This window comes from Staurois parvus, unplaced genomic scaffold (genome assembly GCF_062004578.1).
Source record: "Staurois parvus isolate SC_StPar_1 unplaced genomic scaffold, SC_StPar_1.0 ptg000153l, whole genome shotgun sequence".
Classification (NCBI taxonomy): domain Eukaryota; kingdom Metazoa; phylum Chordata; class Amphibia; order Anura; family Ranidae; genus Staurois; species Staurois parvus.
In genome coordinates, this window is record NW_028317949.1 from 13,609,834 (window position 1) to 13,630,591 (window position 20,758).

Sequence of the window (20,758 nt, forward strand, 5' to 3'; positions counted from 1 at the left end):
AGTAATGGTGGCAATCATTGACTTATAGCGGGACTCCAGCAGGCAATCTGACACGGGGGGAAACTGACTTGGTGTCACTGACATCGCCATCGCCACAGTAATCAGTGCTAATAAAAAGCACTGACACTATACTAATGGCCCTGGGCAGTTAGGGGTTAACATCTGGGACGATCAAAGGGTTAATTGTGTGCTTTGTGTATTTTGCTATGGGGCTCTGTCTGTGCTTTCCACTGTAAGCACACTGCTTTGTATGGCTCTGCTATGCAGAGCCATACAAAGCAGTGTGCTGGAGCTTACAGGGGAGAGAACTGTATTGTTTACATACAGTTCTATCCCCCTGTCTGAAATTACTTGGCGATCACTGGGTGCTGGCAAGTATTCACCTTGCGGGACCCGGTAATTGACAGCTGAGGCTGTGAATGGCGGTATGGGTAAGGTGCGCGCCCCTACCCAGAAATTCAAAATCACATATATATGTGATTTTTCACTTCCTTGCCTCCCTGTAACAGTATTTCTGCTATAGAGTGGTGGTAAAGCGGTTAAAGAAAATTCTCATTTACAGCATACACTGGCAGCCCGAATTTGGCTGTGAAAATGATTTTGTTCTCTTGCAATTAGCTTGGCCTTCATACAGCAGCAGTAGCAACACCTGATTAATTTATGTTAGAAAATATGTCTTTTTTATGGTAGCTTAGGCGGGACACTTTTTGTTTTCATCAGGCAGTAAGGTCTCCTTCACATTTGCATACACCCAATGTGCCATGCTACTCAAACACGTATTTGAACACCTATAACATATATACAATGTATTGTCAGGCTGACAGCAGCTGTCACTGTTCTCATGTAGCCACCTACCAAATTATTACCTCTAGTAAAGCTCTAGTAAAGCTCTATTCACACCAATGCACACAAAATTGCTTGTTTTTGCATGTGTTTATGAAACATGCTAAAAAAGTGTTTCATATTTGTGGTGCTATTCATTGGTAATGGCACCCCAAGCGGGGCAAGAAGACAAATGTTTTGCCATGTAGAAAAATGGGCAACAAAAGTAAATAAATGCGTGGTAAAAAAAAAGCCTTAAAACACCAAAAAGCTACATGAGCTACCTTACCGCATTTGTCGCCCATAGGAAAGCTTATTGAAATTAATGGGCTGCCCTATGAGTGTCAAACAAAAAAATGCGCACAGAAAAATGCAAAAAAACAAGTTTGGAAAATTTTAAGGGTGAATGGGGCCTTAGAGTTTGGTGTCCAAGCCTGGTTGCAGGCAGGTTCAAATACCTGTCCCTGACCACAGATAATATTTTGGTGTGGCTGCATGTGACTGGAAATTGCTGCTCACAGCCTGTCAGTACTTTGTACAGGCTGAGCAACTTCTGAAATTTGAATGCTCCTGTCATTTCAGCCACAAGACTGATACTTCTTGCCACTGGAAAGTGGTGTATGTGGCAATATATCCACGTGAATTTAGTTTAATAAGCTTGCTTTGATGGGAGGTTTTTGTTCTCTGATGCAAAACTATTCTGTCACTGGCTAATTTCTATCAAGCTCTCATTAACAGATCACAGATGACACATCCAAGTAAATTAGCTAACAGCAAGAAATTTTTAAGGGGGGAGTTGAAAAAGGTACAGGCAAGTGTTTATGGGTCCATGAAAGGGAGTGATATAATAAGTGCAATAAAAGTGTGCACCTATTTTTTCTATTAACCTCCTTGGCGGTATGATTCTTTCCGATTTTTTGTGCTGAAAGCGGTACCATTTTTTTGCATGGAAATATGTAGTTTTTTATTGTAGGCTGTAATTTTTAGGAATAACTCACTGAAATTTGTCCGAACAAGAGTCTAGTAAACATTCCGGATATGATAACATTTGAAACACAAAATTATAATTTAATAAATAATCAATCAAAATAATATTATAATAATAAATTTAATTCAATAATATAATCAAACCAAAAACACTGAAATTTGAAATACAGAGGCAAATTCACACATCACTGAGCAAAGTCGCAAAATCGTTTTCAGTGTCTGATGAGGAATTTCCCCACGAATCATTATCACTCAATTCTGCAAGTGGTTCTGATTTACTATCGCTGCTCTAAAACCGCTTTTGACATAAAGGGACGCTTTTTGGACGCCATGGACGTTTCTCAGTTTCCAGGCAGAAAGAACATTCAAAATGCAGGCAGGGCACAGGACAAAGCAGTAGGGACAAAATATATGTGAAATTCATTGAAACAGCAATGACAGCAAAAATGACATTTTTTAAAAATGTAAAATTTCCCGCCGGTTCCGGAGCCCGTACGTCACGACGTCACAGGGACCAGAACACAGAAGCCGGATGCCGGCATCGGCCGGAGGAGATGGCCGGGGACGCTGCAGGGGACACATCGCGGGAGCGAAGGACAAGGTAAGTGCTGCAGGGACCCCCTGAGCAACGCCGCATGGTAAGCCCGAGTGTAGATCGGGGTTACCGCTTTTGGTATAGAAATTTTACCCCGAGCTACACTCGGGATTACCGCTAAGGAGGTTAAGGTATGCAGTGGCATGCTCTGAAACAAAAGGCAACAAAAAAAAAACAAATGTACAATAACTAGTGATTGTTCTGCTATATCACTCCAAACTTTAAAAAGGCCCTAGCAACATCAAATAGAAATAAAGAAAATAATAATAAAAAATTGGCAATAAAAGTAATGACATCCCAAAATACCACCTCAACAAAAGCCTACTGTTTTTAATAATAATAATAACCCTTGGATAATACACTAAGCGTGTGTGCCTCCTGTTTGCTCTTTTTTCAGTGGTTGATTTCCCTATCTGAGGAGGGCAGCATCTCACAAAGGCTATCCATAGGCAAATTTGGTCCTGGTTCCCTGGCTTTCCTGTGGCATTTGATCCCTGGAGTGCTGGAGAGTTTATTCTGTTAAAATAGCTCATAGACTAGCAACATAAAATTAAAACTAACATGCCACCAAAATAAATGAAACCACTAAAATATAGCTCCCTGAAGTAAAAGTCAATTTTTAATAAAATAAACAAAATACAATAATAATGATAACAGTAATAATAATAATCAGAATTAAAGTAGCGTTTTCTAATTGACACTAATCTCTCCCTATGCAGTTTTCCAGCTTTCCTTATCCTTTCCCTACAACACGTTTCAGTTTACGGACAATATGGCTTCTCTGTGCTTCCTCTTTTTCAGTAAGGAGGCTAACTTAACCAAAATATCCAGATTTCCCTTCTAAGTCTGCTGGCCATGGGATGCATTATAATTTAAGAAAGGTTTTCCCAGGTGAGCAGGCACAAACATTTGCTAGTGAATATCGATCCTGCAGTATTCACTTTGAAGCCATGGTAGCGGCAAACCCAAACCTCATCTCTAATTATCAGTACAACTATGTAAGTTCCCTTCTATATTCAATATTTTGATTAGAACAGCAGTATGAGGCTGGATATGATCATGTTAACCTTGATTATAGTCTTTGGGTAAGAGCTTATAATTTATACCTTTGCTGCAACTACAATGTGACACAGTTATGAACTAATAATCAAGAAGAGCTAAAAAAATATCAAAATATCTTTTGATTAACTGGGTTGAGTAATCTTTTGATTAACCATATGCAATTTTATAATATTTTACTATGAAGCCCATATTTATTTTCTCACAGAATACATGTTTGTGTACATGAAATGCACTATAAGCAGTTTAGATTAAATGAAATTACTGTGGTAAACAGGTCATTAAAAATGTCTTTTTCCCGCTTCAAAATACAGTATGTTTTGAGTTGCAAACATTTGATTTCAAATAAAAAAAAACAACTAAGTTGTGGAACTTTCTTGGACTTTTTTCAACATGGCCTTTTCAGTCACATAACTGCCATTTCAATCAAAATATCAAAAGGACAATGCAGGCCTATGTAGCTATACCAATAATAAAAGATGACTAGCAGAGTTTGATGAAACTGCATGAAGTTCAAAGTGTAGATAAAAGTCTAACTAACTTACATAATCTAATATCATAAAAAGGTCTGCATAGTAAGAGCTGTCACTGCATATCTTTTTATCTTTTGCAACATACCAGAAGGTCGTATGACAGTATTATAAAGGAGCCATTTCTATATTAAATGTACTTGTCAGAGATTACACAACAGCCAGGAAAGCAAGGAGTTAAAATATAGTTATATATTTTCATTATGGTCTTTGCAGTGATCAGGGGCAGACTGACAACTCATGGGGCCCCCGGGCAATAGGGGATCATGGGGCCCCTGTTTCCTTGCCCAAACTCAAAAAAGCCTATGAAAAAGGTACCAGGGGCATCTCATGGGGTCCCATACTGACCCCGGGCCCTCGGGCAGTGCCTGAGTTTCCAAATGGTCAGTCCACCCCTGGTGGTGATCATATGTCAGATTTTGTATCCACTTACTTCATAAAATGTTAATGTCCAGAGTCATACAATAATTTAATATTTTATCCAGTGTCTTTTCATGAAATTAGTATTCTTTGTTGATGTTATGCAGTCCATTATGTGTATTTATGAGAACTCTTATACTGAGGAATGTTGGCCAATGTACTCCTTAAATTAATAAATGACCTGCTCCTTATGGATTATTTAAAAGGAACTGAAGTCTAAAAGCTGTATCCAAAAAAGCAGGCAGAGAGCAAAAGACCAGTCAGCAGCATTGCCTGTGGACTCACTAAAGCTGATCTTTCACAGTTCCTGAAATACAATGCTTTGTTCTGTACTGTGTCAATGTGTGGAGGCAGGGCTTTAGCTTCTTCATGTCAGAGCCTCCAGAAAGAACAACAATAAGCAGTGCAGTAGTTACATAAAAAAAAATCTCAAATAACAATGAACCAAACACTTATGGTGCTTTGCAGATGTCCTAACATACCACATATACAGTATTTACACTCACCGGCCACATTATTAGGTACACCTTACTAGTACAGGGTTGGACCCCCTTTTGCCTTTAGAACTGCCTTAATGTTTTGTGGCATATATTCAATGAGGTGTTTGAAACATTCCTCTGAGGTTTTGGTCCATATTGACCTGATAGCATCATGCAGTTGCTGCAGATTTCGACTGCACATCTACAGTTGTGACCAAAATTATTCAACCCCCAATGCTGTAAAGGGGTTTAGGGACTATAGTGTACATTTGGAATTGTATTCAGAATCAAATCCTACAAGGACGTTGTAACTACCCAAATGCAACTAAAATGACATCAATTGTTTATGTAATACAGTAGTAAATGGTTCTTATGTGGTTTCTTCATTGCCACAATTATTCAACCCCTTAAAGACTACCACTCTGAAGAACAGAGGTTCATACAGGTGCTTTCCATCAGGTATTGAAAACACCTGTGGATGTCACCGAGCAGCAATCAAGCATAATAAGCACCAATTAGGCAGCTTTAAAATGACTGTGATACTCAGCTCCTTCTAGACATTTACTGGTGTGGTTACAAACATGGTGAAGGCAAGAGAATGGTCCAGGAAGACAAGAGAAGAGGTGATTTCTCTTCACAGGAAGGGCAATGGCTATAAGAAGATTGCAAAGATGTTAAACATACCAAGAGACACCTTAGGAAGCATCATTCGCAAATTCAAGGCAAAGGGCACTGTTGAAACGCTACCTGGTCGTGGCAGAAAGAAGATGCTGACTTCGACTGCTGTGCGCTACCTGAAGCGTAGAGTGGAGAGAAGTCCCCGTGTGACTGCTGAGGAACTGAGAAAAGATTTGTCAGATGTGGGTACAGAAGTTTCAGCCCAGACAATAAGACGCACACTGCGTAATGAAGGCCTCCGTGCCAGAACTCCCAGGCGTACCCCCTTGCTGTCTCCAAAGAATAAGAAGAGTCGACTGCAGTATGCCAAAAGCCATGTGGACAAACCACAAAAGTTGTGGGATAGTGTTCTGTGGACTGATGAAACAAAATTAGAACTGTTTGGGCCCATGGATCAACGCTATGTTTGGAGGAGGAAGAACAAGGCCTATGATGAAAAGAACACCTTGCCTACTGTGAAGCATGGTGGAGGGTCAATCATGCTTTGGGGCTGTTTTGCTTCTGCAGGTACAGGGAAGCTTCAGCGTGTGCAAGGTACCATGAATTCTCTTCAGTACCAGGAGATATTGGATGGAAACGTGATGCAGTCCGTCACACACCTGAGGCTTGGGAGACGTTGGACCTTTCAACAGGACAATGATCCCAAGCATACCTCCAAGTCCACTAGAGCATGGTTGCAGAGGAAAGGCTGGAACATTTTGGAGTGGCCATCGCAGTCACCAGACTTAAATCCGATTGAGAACCTCTGGTGGGACTTAAAGAAAGCAGTTGCAGTGCGCAAGCCTAAGAATGTGACTGAACTGGAGGCCTTTGCCCATGAAGAATGGGCGAAGATACCCGTAGATCGCTGCAAGACACTTGTGTCAAGCTATGCTTCACGTTTAAAAGCTGTTATAACTGTAAAAGGATGCTGTACTAAGTACTAAGATTGAATGTCACTTGGGGGTTGAATAAAACTGATAATGCTGTGAGCACAGAAAAGACATTTGTGGTTATTTCATTATAACTGTTATGTTATATTTGTCTGACCTACAAGTGCCTCTTTAATGTAAATGTAAGCAAGATGACTGAATGATCAAAAGCAATGTCAAACTGGCCAAAACACTCAATTTCAGTGGGGGTTGAATAATTTTGGTCACAACTGTATGATGCAAATCTCTCACTCCACAAAATCCTAGAGGGGCTCTTTTGGATTGAAATCTGATGACTGTGGAGGCCATTGGAGTACAGTGAGCTCACTGTCATGTTCAAGAGATTAGTTTGAGATGATTTGAGCTTTGTGACATGGTGCATTATCCTGCTGGAAATAGGCATCAGAAGATGGGTACACTGTAGTCATAAAGGGATGGACATGGTCAGCATCAAGGCTCAGATAGACTGAGGCATCTACATGATGCTTAGTCGGTACTAAGGGGCTCAAAGTGTGCCAAGCAAATATCCCCCACACCATTACACCACCACCAGCCTGAACAGTTGATACAAGGCAGGATGGAACCATGCTTTCACGTTGTTTAAGCAAAATTCTGACCCTACCATCTGAATGTTGCAGCTGAGATCAAGATTCATGAGACCAGGCAATGTTTTTCTAATATTCTATTGTCCAATTTTGATGAGCTTGAGCGATTTGTAGTCTCCATTTCCTGTTCTTAGCTGACAGTGGTGGCACCTGTTGTGGCCTTCTGCTGCTGTAGCCTATCTACTTCAAGGTTTAACATGTTGTGCAGAGATGGTATTCTGCATACCTTGGTTGTAATGAGTGGTTAATTGAGTTACTGTTGCCTTTCTGTCATATTGAACCAGTCTGCCAATTCTCATATGACATCAACACGGTATTTTCGTCAACACAACTGCCGCTCACTGGATATTTTCTCTTTTTTGGACCATTCTCTGTAAAACCTAGAGATGGTTGTGCGCGAAAATCTCAGTAGATCAGCAGTTTTGAAATATTCAGACCAGCCCATCTGCCACTAACAACCATACCACATTTAAAATCACTTGAATCCCCTTTATTCCCCATTCTGATTCTCGGTTTGAACTGAAAGTCATCTTCACCATGTCTAGATGCTTAAATGCATTGAGTTGTTGCCATGTGATTGGCTGATTAGCAATTTGTGTTACCAAGCAATTGAACAGTTGTACCTAATAAAGAGACCGGTGAGTGTGTGTGTATATATACATATATATATGCAATCTACAGCACAATTCACATGTCACAAATGTATTAAAATTCTTCTAAAATAGGGGTGTCCACTCATTTGACTTTCCTGGGCCACATTGGAAGGAGAGGAATTGTCTTGGGCCACACATCAAATATACTAATAATAAGAATAGATGACAAGCAGAAAAAGTTGAGCAGATCACATGTTAATGAGCACTGATATAAATAATGTACCTATCTCAGTAATAAAACGTTATTTATTTTGTGTTTTTTTTTTAATTATAAAAGTAATAAGTGAGCAACATAAAACTAAAGCAATATTTGATAAACTAACTCCTGGTTGGATGGATGTAGTAGCAATTCAGTGATATTTTGTTTCTAATTTTATTTTATTCTTGAAAATAGCTGCTCACTTACTGTGTATAGGTGCTGCCAAAAACTGATGACATGAATAAGGTGTGATTGTGAAGAGTGGGATATTTTTCTCTGAGAAGATAAAACATATATATATACAACAGTGACTAAATGGTTAGCACTTCCACCTGGCAGCAGTAGGGTCATTGGTTCAAATCCTGACCACAGCACCACCTTCCTGGAGTTTGCATGTTCTCCCTGTCCCTCCATGGGTTTCTTCTGAGTACTCTGGTTTCCTCCCACACTCCAAAGACATGCTGGCACACATTGGATCCTATCTAAATTGGCCCTAGCATGTGTATGTATTAATGTAAGTTAGGGACCTTAGAATGTACACCCCTTGAGGGTTAGGGACTGATGTAAAGGGACACTGTCAATTTTTTCTTCTGTGCAAAGTGTAGTTGCATTTTTACAAAACATCTTTTAACAAAAATCAACATTATTAACTACATTTAGATTTTGTGTTGGCTGCATTCATAGCCATCTTGGGCCTCAGGTTGGACACTACTGTTCTAAAATATTAAAAGTACATTGCTATGTATTTTTTTATGTTTTAGGAGAGTTTAATTAAATGTGTTCAGTTTTAATTGTGGTGTAGATTGTATATATAATAGGACACCCTCAAAGTCCAAAATATGGTTGGTTCTTTTTTCTCTGTAATATGAGGGTTGTTGGAGCCCACCTATGCAATTCTTGTAGTATATCCTTTTATAGTATCATCATATTTCAGTCCACGTCTCATGAGACTAGTAGTAAGAGACAGTAGTGCCTGTATTTCACCCTGCAGATACACAGTACATCTATGAAACTGCATGCACAAGTGTGTCAAGACACCCTCACATACAGTGAGATATACTGCTTTTCTCCAGGAAAAATTCCAGAAAAAGGTACCATTTTCAGGTTACTACTTACAATTACTATTTCTAAATTTTCCCTATAAAATAGCAAATTTTAATTTCTACAGTGTGTTTCTACATTAGTAAGGTTCCTACAAATTTTAAAATTCATAGCTTATTCTTCTCAGTAGCTTCTTCCCCCTCTAAATAATGTCACTCATATTTAATATGTGCATCACAACAAGTTGATAGTAAAAGCAGATACAGTATAAAACATCATGCCAAAACCCTATGCCTTCAAAAAATAGTTCTTGTAGAATGGACACTAAAGGTGCCTTGAAAGCAATATATGTTGAGAGGTCACATTACTCTTCATGCTTTTAGGCTATTACAGCTTGATAAATTAGAGACCTTAATCAATAAAGAAATTGATTTATTCAGCTAAGTTATTTCTATTTGAAAAACAAGACGCAATTTCATCCAAATGCATATAAACAAGGTCATCATCATTCTGAATAATCACATTTCACATATTTATTGTAAAGACAATGTCACATATATCTTACAAAATCGATGTTTTAGAAATATCTCAGGGTTCCTTCCTCAAGATACCATAGTGAGAACAAGAATCTGCCCAACACATACATGCAGGGGTTAGACAAAAAAAAATGGAAACACTACATGATTTGCATGTGTGAAAGTAACAACATGTTTTGCTTTGAAAGCTGAAGTGATGTAACATTCTTTTGCTTCCACTGTGTGATTAGACAGCTATCTAACAGGTGGGAGGCCTCACTTTTGTCTTTTACAACATGTGTTGCTAGTAATACTGAGTCATGTCAGAGCTTACTGAGCTTCAAAGAGGGAAAATTGTTGGTGCCCACTTAGTTGGTGCCTCTGTGACTGAAGTTGCCATTTCATTTGCCATGCTGCGATGTACAGTATCAATGGTTGTGACGACGTATACAATTTCTGGGATATGGTCAACTGATTGAAAGAGACAAAAAGGACATAACACAGGACAGAGACCCAGAATAAGAAAACAACTGCTGCAAAAGTGACTGCAAAGCTCAATCTCAGTTTCCACGGTATTGAGATTGAGCTCTGAAGTCACTTTTGCAGCAGTTGTTTTCTTATTCTAGGTCACAAAAGAAAATAAGCTGCAATTTGCAAAAAACAAAATCACATAGATCAAGCTTAAGAGTATATAATGACAAGATACAAAAAGCCAAGCTTGAAATATTCAAGTGTATTTGGCAAAACCATAAGGAGGGCAGCATATATCCATGTCTAACATGATTCAATTCCAGTTGACATGGGAGAGGTTTCCCACCATCACAGGCATCATCCAGATAAAGCAACCTATACTTTTGTACACCAAATTTTGAACTTCTAGATTTGGGCTTATACTAACTGAAACATTTTGGATATATACTCTTGAAGCAGAACTAAAGGCATTCTACTTACCTCCTCTCTAATGGTCTGAAGTCTGCAAGTGGTCCTATGCCGGTGGTGGCATTTTCTCCCCAGGAGCCAGTCTTTGAACATCTTCATTGGCTAGAGTGGGATGATGTAACTTCTGCACATGCACAGGAGTCAGTCATCATGGCACACAGGGATTGTGCTGGTGATGTAAGCTGAGCTGCACATGCTCACCTAAGTGTATTTGCTGCAGATGACAGTGAGCAGGTGGGTAGGTGTATTTATTGCAGAAGAGACATTGCTTGTCTCTTCTATGGTAAACAGCCTGCTTGTTCACAAGCTTTTGTAAAATGACTTCTGTTATACTTTAACACAGCTATCCACAATGGCTTCAACACATTCTTTGGACATACGTGTTTCCTTTACAACAACTAACCAACACCCCCTGGTATTTGCATTTTAAGTCTGGGGTTTGTTTTGCTATCTGTGTGAGTGAGCAGGATGACATTGCACTAAATAACACCATACTTCTTTAACATTTTGCTACTTTCTTGCACATTTAATGTAACCCTATTTAAATGTCATATGGTTGCTTTTATCCTTTGGCTAAGTTAGATTTGTATTATATTTAAGCCATGCACTTTGAAAAGTGTTTATTCAGCATTCACTCTATTCTCACCTCGGTTCAAAGACTACCTTAAGAAATGAACGTTGTAGGATTGCTAAATACAATCCCTATACAGGGTAATTCAGAACCGCACACATCACCACTCTCCAAATTCTAATATTAGTCTGTGATAAAATAGTTATAGAAAAATATACAAAATGTTCCAGTGGTATAGATCATTCAGACCAGTTTATTAAAAAATTCAAATCTCAATAAAATCACTGACAGAAAAATCCGAACAAAAAGTTCTATAAATCCAACATGCATAATATACATTACATATGCCATTAAACAGCATCGCCACTAGTGAACCCATGTCCATGCTTGATGTGCATGGATAACATGATAATGTCACTGTTAAAAGCTCCAAACAATGTGTTTCATCACCAGTGGACATCCTTAGGGGCCAACTGGTTACTATGGGTCTCATTAGGGTACAGTATACAGTATATGTGTTAGGTATATGCTTATTGTCACTATATCAGCTTGAGGAAGGGACACAATATCAGTTTTATATGACTCAAGTGACATCTTCACAATAAAAATGTGAATTGCATTTATTTGAATTGCTGGTGATGTTGATACAAATCTGGCTTTGACATATCTGCATGTATAGCTATCACTTCAAGCACCCAATTAGGTGAAAGTCAAGTCCAGGAGTAGTGAAGCTTTCATTTGAACTTTACAACCCATCCAAAAATTATTTTGGATGGAAAAGTGTTAAAACCTCTGTCAGTGTTTGTTGACATGATTATCTCTACATGACAGGTGTACCTATTTTCCTTTGCTTCTCACTGGAAAAGAAAATTAGTGGTGCATGCCTTAATCAAAACTTTCTTTTTTTATACGTTTTATAAGCTATGTAAGATTTTTAATGTTATAGGTTTTCTTCCTTATTAGACAGATGTAAGGAGCGGCTTAGCAAAGGTAAAGAGCGTCTTGAGAACGCCCTGTGAGTGGGGCGAAACGCATTGACATATTTCCGGCTGGCCGTCCCGGCGTCCGACGTCATTTCCGGTGAAGTGGAACGCACGCCGAGCGGTGCGTTCCAGGGGCCATCTTGCCTAGTGGAGGAAGCTGCTTCTGAGGTCTGTCATCCTGCTGTTTTACCTGGCTGTGGGGTCTTACTAGAAAATCTATGGAAAATCGTTATTACAACAATAAAATGCTGGTTAATATCTTTTAAAATGTGAGTGGTCTGGTTTAAAGTTTATTAAGATTGAAAGTCATAACGGTATCACGCTATTTGGTTTTTCTTCTTCCTGAATTTTGGTGGAGTCGGTGAGGGGAGGAATCGGAGGAGGTTTCTATGTTCTAGAGGAGGCAATATTTGGAGGTTAAAAAGGGGGTCCAGGAGCCCTTAATAATCCTGAAAGGCGTTATACTCCCCAAACATCTGGTGAGTGCGGTTCATGTTGGTTTTGCACTGGTGAATGGTGGAAGGACTATTATTGGCACTGAAGAAATTTATGAAAATATAAGTTTGTTTTTTTATCACGGGACGTTTTTTTGGACATGTCACTGGATTTTTTTTTGTTTTTTGTATGTGCCACAAATTATTTTGTTTTTTGACACTTATATATAAATTGTAATATTTTGCATTAATATTACTTATAGGTTGGGTATTTTACAGATTGCTTTCTGGTGTGTTTTGCGCTGTTTTTAGTTGAAAATTTTTTTTTTTGTTTTATACCTATGCACAGCAGCATCTCACGTGGTTAAGTGTGTGGGGAAGGAGGTCCTGGGCGCTGAGGTCTTTTTTTATTGATTTGAGATGTATTCTTGCTTCTTGTCTTGGTGAGACCTTATGTGTTAGAGTATAACAGTGTGTCACTCAGAAAGGAAGTAAGAAGTACTTTTCTAATTGGGTACTCAGGCAAATAAAAGCTGACAACAATTATAACCCTTGCCTACTGTTGACTTATGAGGGGTTTATGTATAATCTTCATCAGCAACTGTAAATAGATATTTTTCTAGCTATATAACCAAACTACAAAGCTGGAAATATCAGAGCTTGGTTTGATAGTGGTGTGTTGTACATAGACATTGAAACAAGTGATCAAGTTGTAGAGATAGCTTTGTATTGTATTGGAGGAATGTTTGGTGTGTAAACAGGTGCATGCCACAAGGAATGTTCTATTGTGTGAGAGGGCGCAACCACTAAATTAACTACCTTATCTCAGACTTTATGGGGCCCACATAACGATCTAGGCCAGGCCATTTAAATCTCTTTGTTTATATGAGGGCCACTTCAAAGTACCCTCTCTTTAGATATGCAATGGTGATGGCTATCTGGGGAGTGCAGTTTTACCAGGCTATGACCTAAGGTTCCCTCCAAACTCTCAATGATGGAGGGAATTTTGATGAGAAAGCCTGGATCCAGACGCCTCAGTGCCATGACCTGGCATATGTAATTTTATCACTAAAAGGGGAGGTTCTGGGATGGGGCTGAGTTATGTAAGCAATATAGGATGGGGAAACTGTCCAATCCTGGATGAGATGCGTCAGATATGGAAGATGGATTGGATAGTTCTACCAATCAGGATGGCCCCATGCAAGTCTATGGGAGATAAGTGTATATCAGGGTAGGATTTGGGGAAAGACAAGAGAGAAGATACACTGATCCTGGGGGCCCCCATGCTACACCATTGGTAAATATCAGGACATTTCTCTGGCACTTATATGTATACATGATTGTTGTATGTGTTGTCTGTCTTGCTGTTTGTGGGTTTAGGGTATGAATAGTATATGCTTTAATTCATTGGGTGAATCATATACATTTTGTTTCTCTTTTTCTTATTGTTAAATAGATAGATTGTGGTATGTTAGTTTAGACCTCCCTACTATTCACCAATAAAATTTTGGTTGTTGTGTTAAACCTTTCACTCTTGGTCAAAGAACTCTCATTAAGGTTAATCAAATCATATCAGAGAAATATTATATTTCATATTCCATAGATTTGGTCAACACCTACTCTACTCTACTATGGCTTAATATACCAGACAGAACTTTGAACTAACTGAGCTTCAGTGAAGTCTTTTTTTCTCAACTGGTTACATTCATGGAGTTTTACTGTAATGATACAAAGAGTAACCTTACATGATGCTTTCTGTATATTGTTAGTGCACCGGTCTCTATCTGAGCAGTAGTCAGTATTTGTGCTGCATAAAGCCTTAGTGGTGAAGTAGGGAGAGCAGACAGCAGTATGTGTCACCAGATTAAATCAACTTTAAATATCTATAAATTTGAAATAATAAATCCTCCAATCCAGTCAATTTTGGGCTTATCAGGTGAAATTCCTCAGATCAAATAGCAATCAGGTATGTAGTGAACCACCATTTTGTTCATGGAGATTTACCAGTGCAATAAATCCATCTGACTATGCCCTCCCCCATTTTCCACTACATATTCATGCATGATAAGCCAATCAGAACATGTTTATGCCATTCTTTGCGTGATTACCATTAAGAGTGTAAAAAAGGAGAATGTTATTGCATTTCTAAACTTTAGTTAAGGAAGCTCTATATCTTTGTCATTATAACAGCTGAATGCTGTTAATACGTGATAGAAATAATGTGTTTAGAGTACTGGACATAAATAAGGCTATTGTCCAGATGGCTATGGCTTGCTGTTTACCATTTTTTCTTTTAGAAATTGGTCCTATCTTAACTTTTGTCTGTAATTGCATTTTACATTTTAATATTTGTATTATGCCTTCTTTCTTTCACAACTTTAATTTATAAAAATGTCCTCCAATTCAGAATCATTCAATCCCAATACTCTCCTCTATTAGAATATTACAAATGTACATATTTACAATTGTTCTCACAGTTTTAGTTTGATTTTGTTGACAAGCTCTATTGCAGATGTGATTTTGGTGGAGCTGGTGGGTTTATGTAGATCAGTTCTGTAGTAGATAAGTTAAATGAGCTTTTGCAGAAGTTTAATTGGTGCAGTGTGCCGAGGGGCCAATTTATGAGATTAAAAATACATTAAAAATACATCGTAGCAAAGAGGAGGACTTTTTACACCAGTCACAAATGTTGGCACATAGGTTTAAGGAAAAGGGATATTAACCACATTTTATAGAATCTGAAAGAGTGAAAGTAAGATGTCTTGACAGAACTTCTTCGTATCAGTTATTCTGGATTTCAATGTCCAATTTAAACAAGTGGAGCACATTGTTAGGAAATACTGGCCAATACTTAAATTAGATAAACATCTTAATTCTGTTCTTTCAGATATACCTAGGTTTATATATATAAAAAAAACCCTACTCTGAGGGATAAAATTGGTCCATAATGTAGTGGAACCCCCGAGGGAATCAGGTTTCACTTTCTTTAAGGGTAAAGGTTTCTTTGCCTGTGGATGGTGTTATAGCTGCACTAGGGTTAAGAATAATAACAAAAAAAGAGCGTCTTTTATTAGCTCAACAACAGGCAAGGAGTATTTAATTAAATATTTTGTATCATGCAATATGGCAGGAGTGGTCTATGCCCTTTCCAGCCCATGTGGGCTTCAATATGTGGGGCACACTAAGAGGACTCTAAAAGAAAGGGTGAAGGAACATGTTCACAATATCAGTAAGAGATTTCCAAAACATTTTGTTTCTAGACATTTTTTGGATATACACAATAAGGATTGCTCAGGTTTGCAATTTTGGGAGACTTAGTCCTGTAAACATAATTGAAGTGGTGATAATAAGATTAGAGAGTTGAGTAAAAGGGAGTCCTTTTGGATCCATGAGCTTAAGACTCTGGCCCCAAGAGGGATGAATAAAGAATTTCACTTAAATTGTTTTATAAGTAATGTTTAAACTGTTATATTTATTTTTATTCTTAATTTATTTTTTGTATATTTTTTATATATATATATATATATAAAATTATTATATAATTTTTCATGCACATGGACCGATTCAATTTATTGTTTATTTATATTTATTTATTTTTATTTTTAGTTAAAAATTGTTATGGTTATACATTTTATAATATATTTTATATTATGTTATTATATTGTTGATTACTCTTGTGGTAGGGATATGTATTTGGTATGCATTAAGGTGTTATCTGTGGTTGTATAAGTTTACACCAGGAAAGAGATTTATAATCTATTTGTCAACTAATTATTTAATTCCAAATCTTATGGGAATCTGTGCTGTGTATGACGGTCATTCCGATTGACGATTGTTTAGTATAGGTAGTTTATACCACTCCTATGTGAGAGATGGGATGTCAACATCTCAAATATGCTGCGCCTTAATGTGAGTGCATATGTGGAAGTTTTTGTGTTAAATAAAGCTTTTTAAAGAGTGAACACTATGTGAAGTTTTTTTATTTGTGAGGAATACTGCCGATGAAGGGTGTTTTTGGAGCAAGCCATTGGGATCTATTTTCATCAAGTTGATCTTCAGAGCCAATTATGGGACCTAAAGTTCGGTTTGACCGAACATTATACAGTACATGTGAGGTCGCACTGCTGGAGGTGAGCAGACATCTGATGGAGGAATTTTGCACATTTTTTTGTGGTTGGAGCACCAGATATTTACAGGAGGAAGGATATTCCATTCAGAAGCAATTTCTTTGGGACTTTTATATAATTATCACTTATAGTATTCATTATTTAATTAATATTTTTTATGTGTAGCGGTGCACAGTATTTTTATTTATTTATTGATTCTGCCCACATATGAGATAGGGTTTTGTGCTATAGCAGCTATATATGTATTTTGGTTTGTTATTTTCACACATTTCTAGATGCACTTGAATTTTGATCTATAATAGCAGGTAAGCTTTTTTAATTGTATTTAATACTGGAGTTTGACTCTTATCTTTTTATATTTTTAAAGCAGGCCATACATTATTCACTTTTTGTTCACCCAGCAGGTTGATTAAAAAAAAGACCAAATTCCCCTATCTGCACATTCACTGTGAAAGGGGGAATTGTATTCTGACAGCAAGGAGCCTTCTGAGCAGCCAGAATACAATGACCAGTGCTGCTGAGCCTGTGGCACTGATTGATATGGAAAAACCCAACAGGATGGTTGTACAGAAGTTGATTGGTAGATCTTTATTGGTGTTATTTCAAGGAATAATGTCTCAATGGCTGGATAAGGGCAAAAAAGGACCCCGTCCAGCCCACAGACCTCAGTTAGGGGACCAGCGTGTTAAACTATTCAGTATGTTAAATACAGTATATATTGATATAACAAACATTAAAGTACTTGGATGTTTTGTTTTTCCAGTAAGTTTTAATAGAGCAAGATATTTTGTTAAAATAATGAAAATGAGTTTTCAAAAAGTTAAATAATTAACATTGGACTGATTAGTAGGATAGTTCCATTTTTATACATGTCCAGTTGTATCTAAATTCCTTTTCTATAACACAGCATTGTAAAATGTACTTACACTGTTTATTTTATCCTTTTATATTTTTTTACCAATTCATTGTTGCATTTGGCCTTGGGCAAAGATGTAAAACTATCAGTGCATAGTCCTGACAGGAACATTAAAGCAATAACAGGTTTCATTTGTATTCCCAATGTAAAGTTAGATGTTTTGGCAGATGGCAGAGACATGTATTTTTACTAATACTTCATAGTTAAAAGGCCAGTTGTAACTATGGACTGTGTTACATATACCAACCAGAAGAATAAATCTGTTACTTATGTTCCCATTAATACTATTTTTATAATCCTGCATTATTCTAAAAGGTGCAATTTGAAATCCATTAAAAAACACACCTGTAGCAGAAATGTATAATTTTTTTATTTTAACTTACTGATGCTGCTTTTATACCTCAACTAATTTAACATTTTTTCTGCTATATGTAATATATTTTAAACAATGTATTTTATATTTTATAAAATTCACGTGATCAAAACGAGAATTTCACTATAAGTTTTATTATGAGAAAATACACTGCCTGATGCCATCCAGTCCCTACTTATAATCTCCAGTATACTGTAGATAATCTTAGCCAGGGGCGAACTGACCATTTGGAAACTCGGGCACTGCCCGAGGGCCCGGGGTCAGTAGGGGGCCCCATGAGATGCATACAAAAAAGGAGGGTTGTGAAAAGAGATTCACAGAAAAGCGGCTACATAATGAACAGAACGTGACACTAAGGGAATAATTTCCAAAAATTATGCTTTATTACACACAAATGAATATGACATATGGGCATTCGCCCTGGTTTACCATCACCTCAGTATGAGACAATACACACAGACCTAAAACCATTTAAAATGACACAAAAACCGGTCTAAATGTATGTGTAGCAGGGAAAATGGCTACATGAGTCTAGTGTCCCTGCAACACAAACACACAGGTGAACACTTCCCTAGGGAGGTGTATCCAAAAATTATGCCATGGGCATACCATAATGGAGGATATGAGGGATTAAACAGTAACCATAATGGCAAATCCCTATCAAGAAATCCAAAAAATTATGCTATAGATATATGTATCACATGTATGCAATGGAGCAAGCACAATATGCGTCAAAAAGGAGAGTAGCAGGCCTCAGGCCTGTATGAAGGAAGACATAAATGTCAAATATTTTGTACAATACATTCCTGTGCCGGCACAAGTGGTTGGGGCCCATTCATCTGTAATATAGATAGCTGTTTCCTAGAGCTCTTGGATGGGAATATGCCCCATTTATTTCCAGGATGGAAGAAAAGATGCACACAGCAGCACTCTGCTTGAAATGGTTTCTTCACCACTACATGTGGACTATACACCACTTTTTGTAGGAAAAAACAAGACACATCCCAAAGACTCTTCTGCCTGTTGAAATATATATGGTATATCTTGTTTCCTATACAAAGCACCATGATGTCCCCATCCTGTAGTGAAACAAACAATATGTGGGAAGTCACTGACAGAGCTCACACTCTATAGAAGATATATAGGTCATATAGATCACAGAGGACCATATATCTAATGTCCTGCAACAATCCACTCACCACCTGTGCTATGGATAACGGGAATGAAACGGGAATGAAAGAGAAACCTTTTGGGTTCTTATGGACCTGTTCGTATAGAGGTTTTTTGACTTTATAAACTTGGTTTGCCATCACCTCAGTTGATGAGTATTTTATTTTAAGACGTTTGGAGCGCCTTGAGTGAAGGGGCTTGTATTCATGGCATTCATACCAGGGGAGGAGGTGGAGTTGGAAATGCATCAGGCCTTTGTAGCAGGGGGCCCAAGTCTATCTACTGAAGATGAGGATATTAAGATTAAGTTTCGGGAACATAAAAAGCTTGTTATTAAACGTCTTAATCGGAAATGGGATGTATGTTTCCTGGAAGCTTATATTAGACAGAGTATCATCCCACGAGGTTTGAGAAGCAAGGTAGTTCCAGCTGAACATTTACATAATGAAAGGTTTTTGGAGAAATGGAAAATGCTGTGCATAGAACATGGAATTAATGGTATGAAACTCATTGTAGAGGAGGAAAAATTACAACTTGAAGAACTGGATCAGGCCATTAATAAAAGTGTGTCTGGACTAGACCCTTTTAAAAATCAGGAGAATTTAGAAAAATATAATGAGCAACTGAAAAAGGAAGTTGAAAAAGTACAAAAAAATCTTAGAACCACTAAACAAACTAAATTTAGACGTGATTTAAAAGACTGGGAAACAGGTGAGATATTTGATCTCACTACAAAAAGAAGTAGAAGTCGGTCTAAACGAAGAGTTTTTCGCTCACACTCTAGATCAATGGGAGAAACTATGTCCAGTGAAAGTGACTCTGAAAATCTTGGAAAATCTGTTTCTTTTTTAGACCAACAAAAAGGAGAACTTCCCCGTACCAATCAACTACAGATGGGAAGAGAATCCAAAAAGAAAGTAGAGGAATCCTTAAAAAACAAACATCAGGAGGACAAGGGCAGAACAAGAAGTCAGAGGAGGTAGTAGTAGAAAATATCCATGATAAAAAGGTAATCAATTTGGCTAATTTTCCACTCAAAAAAGAGCATATTTCTTTATTGAATAAAGGTATGTCCTTTTCACCAGTGACCCCCATGGACGAGTTTGAGGTATTTAAAGATGTTAACTTATTTTTAAGAAAGGTGTTCTTGAGAATGATGCATGGTAATCCCACTATTTTGGAGGATATGGCCTCTGACTCGTCCATGGAGGATCGCAAGATGTTGGATATGTTGATATCTCTCATAGAGGAAAATGAGGATGGTGATGAAAGTGACACTGATCTTGATAATTGTAGTGATATAATTAGAAAGGTTGATCTGAACATTAGATCAACGAAAATGCCGAAAATTCGTTCCAATATGAGGATATCAACGTTTCTAGACTTTGTTGCTGATGATTTGAAAAATCTTGAGTGGAAAATGCCAATTGGTGATAACCTTACCAAAAAAGAAAGGAAAGCCCTTAAAGAACTAAAAGAGACCAAGGATATTGTTATTAAGAGAAGTGACAAAGGGGGTAATGTAGTGATTTTGAATGAACAAAACTATGTTAGGGAAGTGAAACGCTTATTGAGTGACTCATCCACGTATAGGAAAGTGACTACGAATCCTTTTCATATGGTGGCTAAAAAACTAAATTCCATCTTAACATTAGGAAAGGAAGCTGGTTTGTTAACTAGAAAGGAATATGAGTATTTGAGAACTGAAGAATTTAATCACCCTACTTTCTACATTATCCCCAAAATACACA

At 37.6% G+C, this 20,758-nt stretch overlaps 1 protein-coding gene across 1 annotated transcript in view; it reads right to left on the bottom strand.

Annotated features, from left to right (window-relative positions):
* LOC149463730 (cadherin-10-like) overlaps positions 1-20,758 on the bottom strand; it is a 590,257-nt gene that overhangs the window by 232,442 nt on the left and 337,057 nt on the right. The gene's annotated exons all lie outside the window — the stretch shown is intronic.